Source organism: Cavia porcellus, unplaced genomic scaffold, assembly GCF_034190915.1.
Source record: "Cavia porcellus strain 051 isolate PalLab524CR breed Dunkin Hartley unplaced genomic scaffold, mCavPor4.1 scaffold_26, whole genome shotgun sequence".
Lineage (NCBI taxonomy): Eukaryota > Metazoa > Chordata > Mammalia > Rodentia > Caviidae > Cavia > Cavia porcellus.
The window spans coordinates 44,896,266-44,915,515 of record NW_026947509.1 but is presented as its reverse complement, the minus strand read 5'-3'; the positions used below and the strand labels follow the sequence as shown (position 1 = coordinate 44,915,515).

General features: G+C 43.3%; 1 protein-coding gene and 1 non-coding gene across 3 annotated transcripts in view; one reads left to right on the top strand and one right to left on the bottom strand.

Annotated features, from left to right (window-relative positions):
* Positions 1–19,250, bottom strand: part of Adam23 (ADAM metallopeptidase domain 23) — a 148,334-nt gene that overhangs the window by 118,705 nt on the left and 10,379 nt on the right. The gene's annotated exons all lie outside the window — the stretch shown is intronic.
* LOC111758172 (small nucleolar RNA SNORA11) lies at positions 11,005–11,128 on the top strand. Its single transcript, XR_002792399.1, has one exon. It is a non-coding gene; the product is annotated as a small nucleolar RNA SNORA11 (small nucleolar RNA).

Genomic DNA, 19,250 nt, shown 5'->3' with positions numbered 1-19,250 from the left:
GAGTCCTCATCATCGCTATGGCATCAACAACACCACCAGGTACAATAAATATCATTATCCCTCGGCTTCCGGATGCTGGGAAGTCAGGGTGATCAGAAAGAGTGAGAAGTCCTGCGGGGACTTGGGGCGATCTAAAGCGATGTAGAGCCTACAAACTGACAGGTGCCCTGAAAACACAGAGGGCACCCACCGTGCTGCTCATCGTAAGGAAGAATTCAGGGTGAGGTTTAAAAATGTGTTCAAATGACAGGAACACATTGGGTGAGGTCACAGTTATTTTCTCCTGCAGGACATCCGATAAACAGCCCGTTTTTGTAAGGAAACCCCCTATAATGGCATTGGGAGGAAGGCCACGTTTTACGGTCAAAAAGCATCCTTTCGCCGGCAGAAGGAGCCACCCTGAACTGGGAATCACTGCCCCGTAGCTGGAAACAGCTGTTGTCCCCGCACTCTGGTATTTTTCTTTTGACTCCCAGGGAAAATGCAGGCACTCTCTAAACAGAACAATTAAACTCAATTACACACACAAACCTCTTTCGCTGAAGAAGGCGTCACATTAACAGTGTGCTATTGTTTTCCCGTTCTCAATTTCCCGTGGGTGACATCGCACTGCACCAGGGTGACTCAGTGTGGAAGCCGACTTCCTCGGCGGAGCCTGGCCTGGCCTGGCCTGCCCCTCGTGGCCCAGCACTGCTGTGACATCGAGCCACCACCCATGCGTGCCAGCTGGATGGACACACTTGCGTGTGCCTGAGGTTTATAGTCTATAACGGTTACTCTAGACACAGTAACAAAAGAAGACAACCATCTACTTGGAAACATAAAAAGCAGGTATTTGGGCACTTGCGTGTTTTCATGGAACCGTGATCCACACTGTGCCATATTCCTCACCACCTACCCGGGATCTGTAAGTTTCAGGGCATGTTCCTGTATCTGGAACTCAAAATGCGAAGTGGAAAGTCTGCGCTTTCCCAGGATCCAGGCGCTGGCGTTAGGCTGAACTCAGGTAGGGGGGACTGAACAGCTTGGAGAACTTGGGTATCTGCACTGTCATGCACCTCACGGCCTTTTCCTCTGTACGTTTTCCACGTCATACAAGGTTTGGGGAGCAGAAGAAAATGTGGAAGTAGTTTCCCAGCTCTTAGGTACATTCCACTTAGTTAAAGAGACACACTTGTTCAAGTGATGGAGGAAACACGCCAAGTGCCATATAATCCAATGAAACACCACTTTACAAACGGCGGTGACACCCCAAAGGGTATCATGCAAGTCCCTCAAACAGCAGCAGTGCGTGGTCCAACTCGGCTATCTAATGATGCGAATCTGGGGCTCTAGCAAAGATTGCTGGAGAAAGCAAAACGGGGTCACTGGAGTTAGACGCAGGATTAACCAAGCTGTCTTCGAGGAACCGTGAAAATGCAAAACACCCAAGAAGTTGACTGTTAAATAAACTGCAGTTAATCTTGGTCTTGTTTGTATATCTCTTGCTACTATAATAATATTGATTCAAGAGTTCATAAAACATTGCACGTATGTAGGTGTACAGTGTGTGTGTGCACGTGTGTGTGTGCGCGTGTGTATACTGCAACCCTTTCCAAAAGTACTTCCTCCTTTTCCTAACCGCATATGGTCTTTGTTTTTTATTTTTTTATTTTTACTGCTCTCTTTCTAGGTCCTCTAAGAGTTTCCCATTCATAATCTTCAGATACTGGGGGGAAGTTCCCAGAATCTCATCACGAACTTTAAAGAAGAAAGCAGTGAAGGAGACTGAACAGCGGCCACAAAAGCAAGGAGTCTGATGGCCTACGAGTCCATAAAAGACGACGTCGAGAATGGGGAAAACTTTCATTGCTTCTTTTTGAGACTCAAGAGATTTTACAATGGCTCAGAGAAGGCAGATTTGGACACCACTGACTTACAAGGTGCAAGGAAGAGGAGCCGGCTGGTCAGAGCCAAGAGGGTGATCATCTCATCAGGACTGATCGAGCTGCCCACACCGCAGGACACTGCCCTGGGGGAGGACTCTGCCAAGTGGCTGCTCAGTGCGTTTTTCTTTTTCTTTTCTTTTTTTTTTTTTTTGTTACTGGGGATTAAACTAACAACCTCAGCATTTGCCAGGCAGGCGCTTACGCCGCTGAGCTAAATCCCCAGCCCGTTTTTCTTTTCATGTGAAAAAGCAGGAGATGAGCCACGGGTATAGCTCAGCGGCATAAGCGCCTGCCTGGCAGATGCAAGGTCATGAGTTCGGTCCCTGGTACAAAAAAAAAAGCAGGAGACACAGACTCCATCAACCCACTCAATTAAACACTCATAAACTGTCACTTAAAATTCACACACACGAGTTTAGGGAACGTTAAGTCACATTGTACTGACTTCTATAGATGATAAGGAGCCATTAAAAAAAACAATCAGGGGCTGGGGATTTAGCTCAGCGGCATAAGTGCCTGCCTTGCAAGCAGGCAGTCGTGAGTTCGATCCCCGGTACCGATAAAAAGGAAAAAGACAAAAAAAAAAATAAAAAAATAAAAAAAATCAGCTTCTGTATAATGTGAAAATCCAAATAAGTGAATACAGCTTAGGAGTTCTAGGTCCAGAAGCAAATATCAACAGACCACCTGTGATTGTCATCTGGTTCTCATTCTTCATTCAAAGTTAGCATACTAATGATCACATATACTGGTTGTTATTAAAAAATAATAATACCATATTTTTATCATGTCTTCTATATCTGTCACATCTACAGAAAACAAGACAGCAGCCCGTGAAGTTATTATGACAGACCTGTTTTACCCTTTTATAAAAGAAAACCATACTGAACAGGCACAGACAGAAGAAGTGAAGTTTTTGTCCATTGTTATAATCAAAGAAAGAAATACAAAGACAAGACTTCAGCTTAGTATGAAGAGCCAAGTTCACAGTGGAAGTCCTTAAGCCTCTAAGTCACATTCTCCTAGTCACCAAAATAGCAATAGTAGCTTACTACCCAGATGTGTAGGATGATGATATTACTCAAAGTGTAACAGAAAGTTCCTAAAAAAGGCTGGTCCCACTGAAAGAGGTCAGTAAGTTAGGAAAGAGATCCGGAGAAACACAGGCCGACATGATAGCTACTTAAGTAAAATACAACTGAATGCTTACAAATAAATAAATAAGGAGAGAGGGAACAAAGCAGGAGAAAAGGGATGAAAGAGAAGATCATGTAAACATTTGAGGACAGGTATTAGCTCCACCTTAAAATTCTTTCACATATAGCCGGCGACCTTCCATCAAACTTCGGGGTGCATTTATACTTAGCAAACTGCAAGTGTTATATTTTTTATTACTAATTATCATTTTACATTATGTTTTGACCTTGCTCAAATTGTATGTCTTTAAAAGAATATGAATCATTTTCCTAAGAAATGAAACAGCTGCTAATGTTGCATGAAGGCAGTTTTGCAAATTAAGCTAATTTGCTGAACATTCTCACCAAGTTGCATTTAAATAGGCAGCTCGTGGCAGAGAATATCATCACATCTCCTCCTGACGTGTTCCAATGCCCAGTACTACCAGCCAACCCATTAACAGCTCTGTGCTGGGCAGCCACCGCTTGTGCAAGCTACTATGGCAGATGAAAGATATAGCAGAATTAAGATTCAGAGCAAAAAGTTCTTCTTCTGGCTAGAGACATGAAACGAGACAGGACAAAGTAAAAATGCAATCACCAATTAAATAATAACAGTAAATATCATTTGCATATTATGCATGCACAATTAATTATTAAATTTGGAGTACAAACAACAAGTGCATTTGAATTTCAGGAAGGAAGATTCTGGGGGTTAGAGAGGGTTGACCACAGCATATGGGAACATTTTTCTCTACATTTAAAGCAGAACAAAATTGGGACAGCAGCGGGACTGCTTTAATAGGAGCAAATTACAAAGTGTTTCTAAGCGTTTGCTAATAGACACTTTTAAAATTAAACACAGGATGCTTTCCATTCTGGGGTGTTAAACTGCAATTTAGACTGTGGTGAGAAATAAACATGATGGATCATCACAAAATAAAGCCTTTCGTGAGACCAGTAAGTGTGTGCACTCATGCACACCCAAAAATGCTGATGTATTTTTTTAAGCAATCTATTCATTGGGCTTCATGTAGGAAGCATCGGTCGTGTCTGGGAGAAATATTACAGAAGCAAGACCGAGCCATCAGTCAGTCCACAGGCCACAGACCAGCACCTCCCCAAACAGAAGCAGGTCACGATTTGACTCTGTTCTCCATATAAATGTAGCCAAGAGAGATGGGACTTCAGCTCTGAAAGAAACCTTGCCAATAATTAATTACCAAATCTGCTGATCGGGGAAATCAAGGACAGCACGGCTTTATGGATTTGTGAAACTTCTGACACAACATCAGCCTGTTTCTAAGTTAACCAATTCCAGAGCGATTCCAGTGTCTCTCCCTCCCACGATCCAAAATGCTCTCTCACCTGACACAGAAAAGGGTCAGACTGAAGAAGAGAAAGAACACAGGCACTCACCATCCAAATAGAAATTGTGGTCAACAAATCACGAATCAGCTATGCTAATTTTTTAAAAATTTTTTTGAAGTTTAAAGAAGAGAAATCAAAAAGAAAAGCGACATTTAGTATTAAAGACAGGTGGGCGGGCAAACGAAGGATTTCCTTCCTGGTTATTTAGCAATCCCAGAGGACTGTGCACAATGCATTCTCACTGACACAGCACCTTTGGACATTTACTTTAAATGTCTTCCGTGCATTTATCTTTCCTGGATACAAAACAGACAAAGACAAATAAAAGAGAGAGACTGAATCACAAGCCCTTGGAGCACTTACTATTCAAAAAGGAGTAACCCATGACAAGTGTCACTAGAGCCGTGGTCTTTAGCATCCGTGGAGTTTGTGAATCATAGGAATACAGCTATGACAACAGTTTCCATGGCAGCAGTTTCTGTCTGCACCCTTCCTGAATAGTAGCATCTAATTTGATGCAATAATCCCGCAGCCAGGGCACCATTCACCTTGTTCTTTCTCCTACAGCCTCAAACTGCGTCACTCCGGCGAGGGCTCCTCCCTCTGCTCACACTTCTGCCATCAGGCAGAAACCTACATTGTCTTTCTGGCAGAATTACTAAACACCGCTAAATAAATTTCAATTAAAAAAATCAAAAGTTTTGGAAAGCAAAAGACATCAACCTGTATGCTTCATGTCTGTGACTCGTGACCCAACCTTCTTTAAAAATTTGCTTAAAACATGATAATACTGTACCAAAAGGCAAAGGCCAGAACTACCTGAGGAGTCTAGTCGCCCTTGTGGTTGGAACATGGGATCAACTTACTGGGATCCATCAATTAAAACATGCCTCCAAGATGAAGGAAGGGTCACAGAAGGATCAGTTAAGAATGAATGAGTCCAAGATACAAAATGACAACTGTTTGACCATGTGAGAACTAGCAAAACATAAATGATACGAAGTAGATACATTTCCTCCTCCCTAGGAAACTGCTGAAAATCTGTAACCCAGGGATGCTGAGCAGACCTGTCCAGAGTGCACCTATCTTTTCTTGAAATTCTTGATTCAACTCTTCCCCGCAGGCAGAGCACATATTGCTTCTGCAATGATTACTGTTGGAAGCTTTATACCCAGGCTGTTATTTCTACTTGCAGAAGTAGAAATTTTTTGGGCTCTGCTTACAATGAGGCTTGACTCCACTGTTGGCCTCCTGTGAGGTCCATGCTTTCTTTAACCAGTCTCTGCACGATCCTAAGCTGTGATTACTGCGGTGAGGACTCTCTTGTCTACAGGGACCCACACATAGCCCTGTAGGTTCAAACTGCATGTTCTCTGCCCCCACCTGTGCCTGGCTCTGTAACTGCTCTCAATTCTGACCTTAGATGTGATCACTGATAGGCTGCATTCTATCCCCTTTAGATGGAAAGAGTGACTTTCAAACTGAGGATCTTACCAAAATGAACTTCCTCATTTTACAGAAAGACAGGTGCCAAGAAACCTACTAAGTAACACTCTTAAGGCCAGTTCTTAGACACAAAGGCTCGAGATGCCCTGTTCCATAATTCAATCAAAGCGCAGGTAGGTCACCCAAAGTTAGGTATGGAAAGGCAGGCTCAGTATGACTTCACGTTCTCTAACAGGCAATTTCCACAGATTCTGCAAAATATCAACCATTCAACCTGTATTCGCACAAATCTTTAACATGTAGAGTCATAACCATTATACAAAAAATTCTATTTATTTTAGTAAGCAAATGACAGTCTCATGAGGTAATGTTTTAGATTTATTATTCTATTTCCAAATGAGAACCAAGAAATTACACGGAATTTTGAAGACCTATAAAAATAAAAATAGTACTTTGACATATGTCAGTTTCCTCAGATTATATACCTGCTCGTTGGCTTCAACATCATGCATGAAATTATTTATTTACTCAACAAATAATTACATTTTCCTACTGTTTCAAGGCGAAGCACTGGTCTTCTAGAGTCTGCATTTTAGTTTGGGTTTTAAGGTTAGGGGAGTAAAGACAATCAAGAAACAAATGGAAAGAAGGAGAGAAGTGTGAAAGGTTAGAAGATGAAAAGGTAAGCAGTGAAGGGAGAAAGGCAGCGTGGTAGAGTGGTGACAAGGATGACAAGAAAGACGGTGTGGAGCAAGATGGGACAGAAAAGCCCAGGCCACGTGGACCCTGGAGACAGACAATTGCAGGCAGACGTGAGAGTCCTGGACCCACCATGGCCAGACGGTGCACAGTGGACACCACGGGCAGACAGTGAACACAGCCAGTGGGAGCTGCATGTGCATTTGACAGGAAAAACAGAGGTGACACAGCGCCCTCCAAAACATCTGGCCAGAGTAACCACAAGGAGCAAGGAAATTTGTGAGCGGGGAAGACGGTAGGAGGAGGAGGTGGTGGAGGAATTCGCAGCCCTGTTTGGGACCTTGTACATGTGATATGCATAGGAGATATGCAAGTGGAGATGGAGGGGGCCGTCAGGTCCACGGCAGGAACCTTGGCATTGGGCAAAGCTCTACCCTTCAATTAATGCTCACTGTAGGACTAAGTAAGGCATAACCCACAAGTGTCAGTGCTTATGCAAATAAGACAAAAATTCCCGAGAGAACTAAAAGAGTAAATTCGGCAGAAAACTTACTGATACAACTGGGATTTACATCACATAGCTTAGATAAAAAGGAAAATTACAGAAGTTAGTATAAAGCCATCCATGCACTATGTTTTTAAATCAACATTTTCACTAGGATAGTGCCACTCTGGAATCCAAGACACATTACACACACCAAAATCACCAAAGGAATTCAAAACCAACATGATCATTTTCACGTGTTTCATACTTGTTAAAATCACTTAAGAATGATCAGCAAATGGGTACTTCCCTTACCAAGCACAAGTCATCTGCATACATGTATATACAACAAATATTCCAATAATACCAAGGTAATGCTGACCTCCAGTTTGCTGAAAATTCATTTCTGTATTTAGAAGTTTGCTCTCCTTACTGCTTTTAGTGTTTCAAATATATCACTTTTTTTAGGCCTACAGTGTAATACACTTCATTTTAACAGATTTTTAAAGGTATACAGCTGGGCGTGCTGGGGCACACCTATAATCCAAGCACTCTGGGAGGCTGAGGTAGGAGAATCCAAAATTTGAGCCCGCCTTAGTACCCTAGCAAGACCTTGGCTCAAAATTTAAAAACAAAACAAAATTTTAAAAAACATTAAAAGGCTCTGAGTTCAAGACTCAGTAACCTAAATAAGTAAATTAAATTAAATTATATACACTTACGGATTTTAACTATCTACTTGCATTTCAATGGCCTGATCTCAAGTCACAGAAATTAAGTTATATTGCACATCCTACTAAATAAAGTACATTCCTCAAAGCCTCTTACCAATGTAGTAAAATTTATCTTATGAAATACAGGAATAAAAAGATGTTGTAATGTTGTAAAAAAAAAATCTCTCCTCCCTACGTTTGTCCCCTGGACTGCTATGTAAGTAAGCAAATGACAGGAAAGAAATTCTCCTTGAATCTTCAGTCACAATGCTTCAAAGTATTTTTAAAATGTCAACAAATAAGAAATAAATAAAGCAACTTCTACAACTTTTAAATTATTTTGACTATAGGTATTTCAGATGATATTTTTATTAACTGAAATAAGCAAATAACATCAAGGCAGTATTAGTCATAATTACAGAGCACATCCTGCTATTAATATTTGATAAGTAGTCCAAAATAAAAACTACAGAGAGAGCATGAATTTTTTCTCCAAAGATAAGAGACTATAATAAATTCAACACTTTTATTGTGGCCAAAAGACTTAAAAATCATATATATGAAGATTTTCTGCTTTCCATCGCAGGTAACATTACCTTAGCAAGCTTCCTACACAATAAAAACTGTGGGATCGGGGCTGGGGATTTAGCTCAGCAGCATAAGCGCCTGCCTTGCAAGCAGGCCGTCATGAGTTCGATCCCCGGTACTAATAAAAAGGAAAAAGACAAAAAAAAAAAAAATTGTGGGATCTGCAAGAATACGCAGCACTTATATCACAGCAGCAAAAGACCAAGACTTCTGGCGTGGTAAGAAAATGGAGGTAGCATAGGACAGAGTGTTAAGGACAGAAAGATGATGGTTCCCACCTGCCTAACTTCCGGGCCTGCGTGTTCTGCTCAGGGTTCCTCGCCTTTAGCTCTGATGGTGCTGGAGGCTGGGTCTCCCTTGCTGTGGGGGCCTGGCCCGTGCATGTGCCTGCACCCCATGCAGCAGCATCTCTAAGCTCCACCCACAAGCCACCAGAAGCATCCCAGCCCCAAACAGCTCCAGGCACTGCCAGGAGTCCTCCGGGCCCAAACCGTCCCTGGCTGAAAAGCCCTGCTCCATGCCCAGCGGAGCTGCAGGTGCAGGCACCCTCTGGATGTGCGGCCTTCACCCAGAACCTGCTCAACCTCATTTCAAAATCGTCTGCAGCCACCACCAAACAGCAGGAAGCAAGGGGCACACAGAAAAGGGGTGGTCAGTTCTTCCGATAGTTAAATGTAATCCATCTGAGGAGAATCGGATTTTCCTGAATTTATATCCATAGAGAGCATTCGAAATTAAACCACAGGTCTAAATCTGCCAAATGAGCTTACCCATATTCCCCAAAACAGAAAGAAAGAAAGAAAGAAAGAAAGAAAGAAAGAAAGAAAGAAAGAAAGAAAGAAAGAAATCCACACAGTCCAAAACTTTGATCTTTGATAAAGATACTTAATACGGCTTTCTTTCTTCCCTAAGTGGCAGCTTCTCCCTACCTTCTGAAATGTCATTTTGTGACTCAGAAGAAAATAACTGTAATTTAAACAGGAAGAAATGAGAATGGTAAGTGAGTACAAGGCTGTGTTTAGAAGTTCCTAAGCTGTCTTTCCACGATCTGCAGAACACCCTTCTCCCTGGGGGACACTCCCAGGCTCTCCCCGCAGGGACCTCCCCGCCACCCACAGAGACACCCGGCCACCGTCACCCTGGGCACTGAGCAGGCTGGCCCGGCCTTCTTCCACACCTTTCTCTGGCAGGCCACACTCTCCACCCTGGACACTCATGGTGTTCTCCTAACTGGTCTCCGCATGGCCAGGTTAGCCATAAAATGACTCCAAAAGCCACAGAAAATTCAAAATATATAAAAAGTTAACAAGTAAGGATACAGTGGAATAAAATAAAGGTGTGGCCTAGGCACCTTTCCTAGTGCCAGGCAAAATAATCTCTTAGGTTGATGGAAATCTAAAAATAGGGCAGAGGTAAATTATTTAATGCTCCAAGAACTAAAAGCAGACAGTGGGCAGCCTTTAATGAGTGTCAGGACTTGCTGTTCATTTTAGACTTTTATGAACTCTGAATTTTTAGCTCATGTAGATAAATATAACAGAGAAGCCGCTTAACCTCACACAGACACTTACGCTAATTTTACGTGTGTAAGTTATGGGAATCGGTTATCAGTTTCCCGGTGCACCTTTCTCCACTCTGCTTTCTCAGCACTGCTGTTGGAATTTCCTCCTCAGCTCCTTCTCTGCTTCCGTTTTTCAATAACTCTCTTCTCCTTGAATCACCTCATGCAAGCCACCCAGGAGCCAACTAGTCCTTTCATTTGTAAATAACATGGGTAATTCCTCTGTGCTCCCACAGAGCCCCAATCTCAGGTGCCAGCCCCTCCACAGGCGCAGGCATCGCTGGCCATAACAAAGGCTCAGCAGCCCAGCCAGGTCCCACCTGCCCCCACGGACACCCACACACACACACACACACACACACACACCCCGGAGGGGACCTCACAGAAGTGCAGGGCCGTGAGCCTGAGCCGCGGAGAGGATGAATTCACCCGCGTCCAAATTACCAAGATGTACAACATGCAAATCTCTGGTCCCCACACAGACATACAAGTGAAAACAGTTTCCACGACCCACCAATGTGGTTCCAAATGCACTCAAGTTTGAGATCCCCAAATCGAATTCAATGTCCTTATTTTTAATAATGAAGCCATTTAAATTCACAGAAGTAAGTAATTTGCCCCAAATTCGCTACCTAATATACAACCGATTAATCATTCCATTCATAATCTAATCTTCTGGTTGTCTTTTGATTGTTTGTTTTATAGGGTTTTCTGTTTGTTTTGTTTTGTTGGTACCAGGAATCAAACTCACAACCTTGTACTTGCCAGGCAGGCACTGAGCCACTGAGCTATACCCCCGGCCAGTCAGGGGTTTTTTGTTTTGTTTTTTGGGTTTTAGTTTGGTGGTTTTGTTTGGTGCTGGGGATTGAACTCGGGGGCCTTGTACACGCAAGGCAAGAGCTCTACCCCCGAACCAGGGCCCCAGCCCAAGCCTTTTTTTAAAAAAATCAAAAGCTAACAGGAAGCTACAACAGCTAACATCACACTGAATGATGAAAGACAAAAAGCTTTTCTTCTAAGATTAGAAAGAAAATTTAAAGGGGTGTGCTCAGAGCAGGTGGCCAGGTGGCTTCTCTGTTCACAACACATCCAACAGGAATCTAGGGTCACTGTGGGAGGGACACACAACTTATGACTTCCCTCTGAGCAAATGTCCTACACATGTACTCTATAAACATTCACATGGTGTCTGGATAGTACCAGTGGGACAAGACTCCGTGATGGGAGAAAGCTATCACATTTGGTGGCGGAGGTGGACATTTTGAGCCTGTCCAGTGCATCCATGGGTGAGCTGTTGGTGGTTCTAGAAGCAAAGACTTTGAATTTCTACTTTCAATAAATTTTAAAAAATAAAAAAGTGAAAAAAAAAAAAAGAAAAGAAAGCTGTCCACTACTGCCATTTCTAATCAACAATCATGGGAATCCTAGCCAGAGCAATCAGGCGAGATTAAGAAACAGCATCCAGATGAAAAAGCAAGACATAAAACTATCATTGTTAAGAGATCACACTATCTTAAAAGTAGAAAACCCTAAGGAGTCCACAAAAAAATCTAGAATAAATGAATTTGATGGTTACAAGATACAAAATTAAACTGGGCATAGCTGTGCATGCCTGTAATCCCAGCCTCTGGAGGCTGATTGCAGTGAGTTTGAGGCCAGCCTGGGTGACATAAGTGAATTCAAAGCCAGTGTGAACTGTACAGTGAGACCTTGTCTCAAAAGACAAAACAAAATACAACAAAGATACAAAATTAACACTCAAAAATCAGTTTCATTTCTGTTCTTTAACTATGAACATCTGAAAAGGGAACTAAGAAAAGAATTCCAGGTACAGAAGCATCCAAAAGAATAAAATACTTAGGAAAAACAGAGCCGAGGAGACAAACTAGTGATACACTGAAAACTGCTGGAAGAAACTTTTTTAAGAAACACAAATAAATGTAAAGACATTTGGTATTCACAGATCAAAGACTCAATGTTGTTAAAATACCAATGACCCAAAGCAGGCTACAGACTCAGGGCGATGCCTCAATCCCAGTAGCATTTTTGGCAGAAATGAAAAAATTTATATGGAATCCCGAACACAGTCCCTCCCCAAAGCAAAACAATCTTGAAAAAAGAACCAGGCTTGGGGTGGCAATGGGGGTGGGAGCTAAAGGTCAGCACATATGGAGCTCTGTGTTCCTTCCCAGCACAAGCAAAGGAAGGGAGGACCAGGGAAAGGAAAGAGGGGGAGAGGGAGGGAGAAGTGGGGATCACACTTCCATTTCAAAACTTACTAAAAAGCTGTGGTAATAAAAACAGTATGGCACTGACATAAATACCAATGGAATGGGGTAGGATGCCCAGAAATAAACCCTCACATATATACATAAATGACCTTGAACAGGAGTACCAAGGCCATTTGAAGGACAAACCCCAGCGTTTCCAACAAACAGTGCTACAGAAAGTAAGGCGGACCCTCATCTTACACCACAGGCAAAAGTCAGCTCAGCACAGATCCAAGACCCAAACAGATGATGAAATTTGAAACAACAAAATTCTTAAGAAAACAATTGAGGGGCAGGGAAAAGGCTTCATAACACTGCGTTCGGCAATGATTTCTTGAGGATGACACCAAAATACACTACACATTACTGGAATGTACAGTGCTCGCATACCAAAGGGTGACATCATCACAATGAAAATTCAACCCAGGCGAGAAAATATTGCCAGGTCGTAGATCGATTAGAGACTGCTACTCAGCATGCATAAGGATATCTTATGAATCCACAAAACAGACATTTCTCCAAATAAAATATACACATGACCAATAAACACATGAAAAGATGTTCAATATTACTAATTAGTGCTGAAAAGCAAGTTGAAAGCACAATGAGATAGCGTTTCACGCTCATTAGAATCGTAGAGACAAAACACAGAAACTCAAGAGCATTAGGGTAGTGAGGATGCTGGAAATGTTGAACATTACCAACATGATACCGAGATTCTGTGATTATTCAAAAACTAAAAATGGAACTATTATGTAACTTCTGGCTTCATCCTCAGAAGAAATTAAAGGAAGGATCCCAACAGATATTCGGACATTCATATTCATAGCAGCCTCATTCACAAAAGCCAAAAGGCAAAAACAACCCGGGGTCCATCAATGGATGAATGAATAAACAAAATGAAGCAGAGACATGAAATGGAATATTATTCAGCCTTCAAAAGGAGGGAAATTCTGATACATGTTACCAAGTGGGTGTGCCTGGAAGACACTATGGTAAGTGAAATAAGCCAGTCATGAAAGAACAAATATGACACAATTCCACATGAAGGAGGTACAAAGAAGGCCAGTTCACAGAGTAGGGTGGGGTCACCATGGCTGGGGAATAGGGAATGGGGAGTTAGTGTTCAGTCCAGGAAGATGAAAATCCTCTGAAAATGGACGACTGTACTTGGGACCCCAGACATGGACACTTAAAAGGTTCCAAGGCAAATTCAGCGTCACAGAAACAGGTTGTACTCACGCGAGAACTGAGCTCCTGGCCCTCCTTCTCGCCAACATTACTCCCATTTGTCTTACTCACAATAAATCTGTTTCTAGCATTTCTTAAAATACTCCTGGTGAGCTGGGCAGGGTGATACATATCAATAACCCAGAACTCGGGAGGGTGAGGCAGGAGGATTGTTACAAGTTTGAGACCAGCCTGGGATACAAAGTGAGTTCAAGGCCAGTCTGAACTGCATAGCGAGACCCTGTCTCAAAACAAGCAAACAAACAAAAATACTCCCTGCGAACAATTTTCTTTTCAGCACCTCAGCTGGCACGCTTGCTTCGGCAGCGTGAGTACCGAAATCCTGTCTCAGTTTGTACCCACTTTTCTGCGGCCACGCTTTCCCTGGGAAGCCCCAAAGCTCCAGCATAACCTACTTCTCTCCACCCTTACCCACGTCTGCAACCCACAACATTCCTGAAGACTTTTGTCACCACTGCGAAGCTTCTCTTCTTCATCCTCAAGCAATTTCCCCAGCAACCAAGAAGGAAGGACCCCTTCCGTGGCAAAAAATCAACCGAATAAATCAAAAGAGAAAACCCAGGTGATCCTCACTCCCGACGACACCGGATCCATTCACCTGCTCCACTGCCGGGCGAGCTGAGGAACCCCAGCCTCCTCCTCCGGTAAGACAGGACCAATGCCCCACCACTGACTCTGCGGGAGCATCTCTGGAGCGCGAGAGATAACTCTGAATACTCATGATGTCGCTGAGTGCTTCTGGGTGCTGTTTTTCTGTTTTGTTTTTTGTTACTCTCATTAAAAACATGACCTAATTATTTCACCGCAAGGTCTAAGATTTGAAATCAGGAAAACCAAATTTTTAAATTAAAATGTGAGTTAAAAATAGGCAAGCTAGTTAGGTGTTTGATTGTTTGTTGTTTTTGTTTTTAGTACTGAGGATCAAACCAACCTTTATTTTGAGACAAGGTCTCATGAAGTCACTAAGTGGCCCAGGACACCAAACGTGTGGTCCTCCTGCCTCAGCTTCCCTTGCTGCTGGGATGACAGGTGTCCTGGACTATGTTCAGCTGGATTGTTATAGCTTGAACCCAGCAGTAAAAGTAATGGCACATCTAATAACATGACAAGCACTTCCTGCTCTCCAATCCTGGTAACCAGTGACAGCTTCATTTTCTTAGCCACCTCGGGAAGGACAAAGCCACCCTGAGCCAGGCGAGGTCCCAGGAGGCTGCTGAGCTGCAGGGTGATGTGACCCAGAGGGGACAGCAAAGGACCACGCTCCTGGGTGTGTGCAGAACGGACAGGCGCTGGCACGGAGGGCGAGGTGTGGAGCGGGGGAGAGAGCTGAGAAGACACCGGAACACACGGCTGGAGGTGACTCCGGGAGCTCGCACCGGCAGAGGGGCACAGGGGCAGACCAGCAGCTTCTGGAGGCAGCAGGAGATCGACAGCTCATGGGGACGCCGTCCCTTTATGCAGACGAGAAGGATGTGCGGGGACAGGCTGGAGTCAAGTGTAAGGACCGCAGTTTGGACGGGCTCAGCTTGAACCACCTAACGACATGCAGGGGAGACCTGATACACAGCAGGCACGTGAGTCTCAAGAGCCACTGTGCTCTCCAGGAAAGGACCAAGACTCCTACCCCTGACATCCCAGGCAAGCATCCCACTCAAGTAAGGGCATAAACGTTTAACACGTGAGAACATAAGGCCGTCCTGGGGAACATCCGAGAAACACTAAGCTGGAGAGAAACTAAATGTCTCCACTTGGGAGAGGGATGCAGAAGGAGCACTGTGAGTTCAAACCAATCCTGGGCTGCACAGTGAGTTCAAGGTCAGCCTGAACCATATAGTGAAACCCTGCCTCCAAAAAAACCACAAAAACAAAAAAAGAAAGAAAAAAAATCTGATAGACAGGAGAGTTTATAAACACTACATGGTTAACAATGCTAAAGCCATCAGTAGGTCTTGAAAGAGTTAATACCACCAAATAAAAGAACAAATAAAAAGAAAAACACAGATATAATTAACTGGAAAGGAAAAACACGCTAAGGAAACATTTCTGAAAACTATTTTACATATTACGGTAAAGACAATAACAAGAGGACATCACCTAACTGTCCTCCACTGCGGTTCTAAAGGAACACAGTCCAATCAGTAGCAGGGGGAGCTCACTATCTCCTGTGAGCCGTGACACAAGAGGGGGAACCCGGCTGTGACCCCGTTCAGGGTGCACAGGACTTTAGGTCCCGGCCGCAGCACAGTCCTTTACAGCCCGGTGTCCAGATGACAGAGCTGGAGACCGCACATCTTTCCTCCGGGAGCCGCCCTTCCAGTGAGGAGACCCACATGTTGCTCCTTCGGTCGTGGTTCCATGATTGCTCCTTTTTGCTCCAAAGCAGAGAATCATCAGCAGCTGCATTTCTTGGGCTGGGCTTGGTTTGAGAGCAGGGGCAGGGGGACAGAGGTGGATGGATGTCTGACTGGGGCATTACTGGGATGCAGCTATTTAAATACCAGTAGTTGGAGTGGCACTGTACCCACAGTGACAATTAGCCCCAAGTGGAAAATACTTCACCCTGTGATTCTCTAAAACTCTAAACGCCTGCAGTGCCCTGGTTACCTGCGGACATCTGGGGAAACTTCTGTTCCCGCCCAGCGCACAAGCACTGGGTCTGTATCTCAGCATGGCTCGGGGGCTGCAGCCACAAAACCAGAAGACCGGGGAACCACCCTCAACCTTCACGATCACCACTAAACTTGTCTTCTTGTATTTGGGCAGGGGAGGGGGGGTGTACTGGGAATCAAACTCAGGACCTTGTGTTTGCCAGGCAGGTGCTTGTGCCACTGAGCTAAACCCCCAGCCCATTCTCTTGTCTTTTTTATAAAAGAAATCTTTGATTCGCAAAGAGCAGTTACCACTTGGACTTCCTAGCCCTCTGGTCAGTAGTGATAAGTCTTGGTTACTGAGTGCTTCCCAAGGCCAGGCACTGAGCAGGGCCCCCGCGGCCTCTGGAGCTGGCTCTCTTAAGACCGTCCTGTTTATAAAGAAGCTGAGAGCAGGGCGTGGAGGGATCCCATCTGGAATCCCAGCACTCAGGAGGCTGAGGCAGGAGGATTGCTGGGAGTTCAAGAGCAGCCTGGGCTACAAAGTGAGCTCAAGGCCAGCCTGAACTGCATAGGGAGACCCTGTCTCAAAAAGAAAGAAATACAGACAGGAAGAAAGAAAGGAACGAAACAAGCAAGCATGCAAGCTGGGACTTGGAGAGGGTACAGAGAGACTCAGCAACTTGCCCGATCCAAGTAGCTGATAACCCTGAAGGTCTCAGACCCCTGACTCTTTTTTTATTTTAATTTTTTTTTATTTAAAAAAGAAAAGTCTGAAAAGAAAAACAAAACGCTAAAGGCATAAACAACAACAGCAGGCTCAAAACAGTAACAATACAGGTCTTCAACACAGAATGAAAGAAATTTAACAAAAAAAGAAAGAAAGAAAGAAATTTAACAATGGTTGCTATATTGTATAATGTTCTCTTTTTTTTTTTTAAATAAAGAAAATTTTAAAAAATAGAAAAGAAGGGTAGAACAATACCGAATTCCAAAACAATTATCATCATAGACTCGGTAGTTAATACATTACTCATTGTCATCTTAAAAAAATAGTTGCCAAAGTCACAAAAATCAAAGCATAAATAGTGGCTAAACACTCAAACACTGCAAATCCTTCTGTTCAGTGTTCCAGCAGAAATGCAGTAATATGATCACCTATCTTACACACTATACCTGCCATTACACTGTTTAGAGCACTTTCTTTCCTTCCACTTTCACAGTATCTGTTACACTTTTGGACCCCATTATTCTGTCAGTTTTTACTGTTCAGACCCCTGACTCTGAAATCCCAGGCTACGTCCTCTACTATGCAACCAACGAAGCACTAAGCAAAGTCAGACAGCAATTCCTGACGCTTCAAACAGCCTGCAAAAACCATGTTTACGCCACACACAGAGATACATCAGATCACTGAAATGCCAATTTCCTGAGCTGAAATATCACTTCAATGCAGAAACACCGGTTACACTGCATTTCGCATGTTGGCAAAATGGATATTATGTCATCTCTTCAACTAGTAAAAAAATAAAGCACTGCTTAGACAGTTCTTACCAAATTCAGCTTATCTTAAAGACCTACTGCATATTCATACAGAGTATAAGAAAATATTTTCCAAAAACAGAAAAGCTATTTCTAGAATGGCTCAAACATCTGACATATGTTTTAGAAAGCCCAAACATGACCAACCTTGCTTAGCATAGGAAGAGACTAAGACAGAGGAAAAAGAAAATTAAAGTAAGTGGATAAGCCAAATACTGTACAAATGCCAGCAGTTTAAATAAGAAATTCACCTAGAGTACTTGTTCGGGGGGAGGAAATATTAAATCCCAGCTGCTCAGTGGGGAATGCCCAGGAACACGTGTGCACAGCCCAGAGGTCATCATGCAGGTCCTTGTGGCCAAGAGGACAGGAAGCCAAAAGGAACAGAAACTTCCCTACCTGGCCGAGCAAAGTGAGACAAGACCAGCGCCTGAAGTAGGCAGCCAGGGTCCTACTCATTCTGGCCACTCCCATAATTCACAGGGCCTGGACCACTGACCTGATTTCTTAGGATTCAGTCTCCTCATCCAAACAAAGAACTGATAACCGCCTTGGTAGTTATAATCTGAGAATGCTGTGAGTCTATCTATATGCGGGTGCATGCATGTGTGTGTGTGTGTGTGTGTGTGTGTGTGTGTGTGTGTGTGTGTGACAGTGTCTTAATAAAACTGCAGCTCCAATACTATAAAAGCTATATATTATATTTATTACTACCAAGGAAGAGATGTGCTGCAAGTTGATTTAAAGCATTTCACTTAGCTGAAAAGTACAGAGCAAGGGAACGGAGGAAAGGAGGCTCCGCTGAGCCCTGATTGGCTTACATGGTTAATGGATCCCATTTGCAGTACCGCTAGCCCATGTATTAGGTAGGTATTAGCAGGCCTACTGACAATTACGACAGTCCGAAGGCCCCAATTAAGTGGCCCAGACTACAGCGTGATATAATAAATTATTTACTGTCCACACCACATGAAAGGAGGCTTTGGCCCAGACACTAGAATTCAGCAGACGCTCAAAACCAATTTCTCCACTGTCCTGCGGTGCTATTTTGTGACATTCCTCTAGCTATGCTTAGATTTGATGACTTTTAAAATAATCTTTTAGCCCCATAGAGGGCAAAGGAGGTGACCCGGAAGCATGTGTCACCTTGTCCCCACCTAGAATTAAAAATGAGGCAGGACAGTTCCCTTGAGTGGACACTGCCATGCAGAGAAGGGGTGAGTGTCCTCGACTAATTACAGTTCAGCGCTCAGGAGCAGGATGGTCACTTGTCACGGGTCCTATTTATAGCTCTGTTCACTGGTTTAGTCGAATTTAACAACTCGGTAATTAGCGCCTACCCATAGAGGAGACCTGCTTGAATTCCCGTCCTTTTCATCTCTGTATAGGTGGCTTAGAAAAACAGTATAATGTTTTGAAATTCTGGGTTTAAATAAAAAATATAAATAAATAAAATTTTTTTAAAGAGAAAAGCACAGAGAGTTAAGGTAGATCTTGTTAACATGCATCTTTCACAATGGAACTGAAAGCAGAAATGGAATTTATCAAACTGTGAAGCTCTAGAGGAGGAAATTAGCTTCTTCCTGCCCACTCTTTAGCCAAAGGAGACACCTACATAACAAATCTCATTCAAA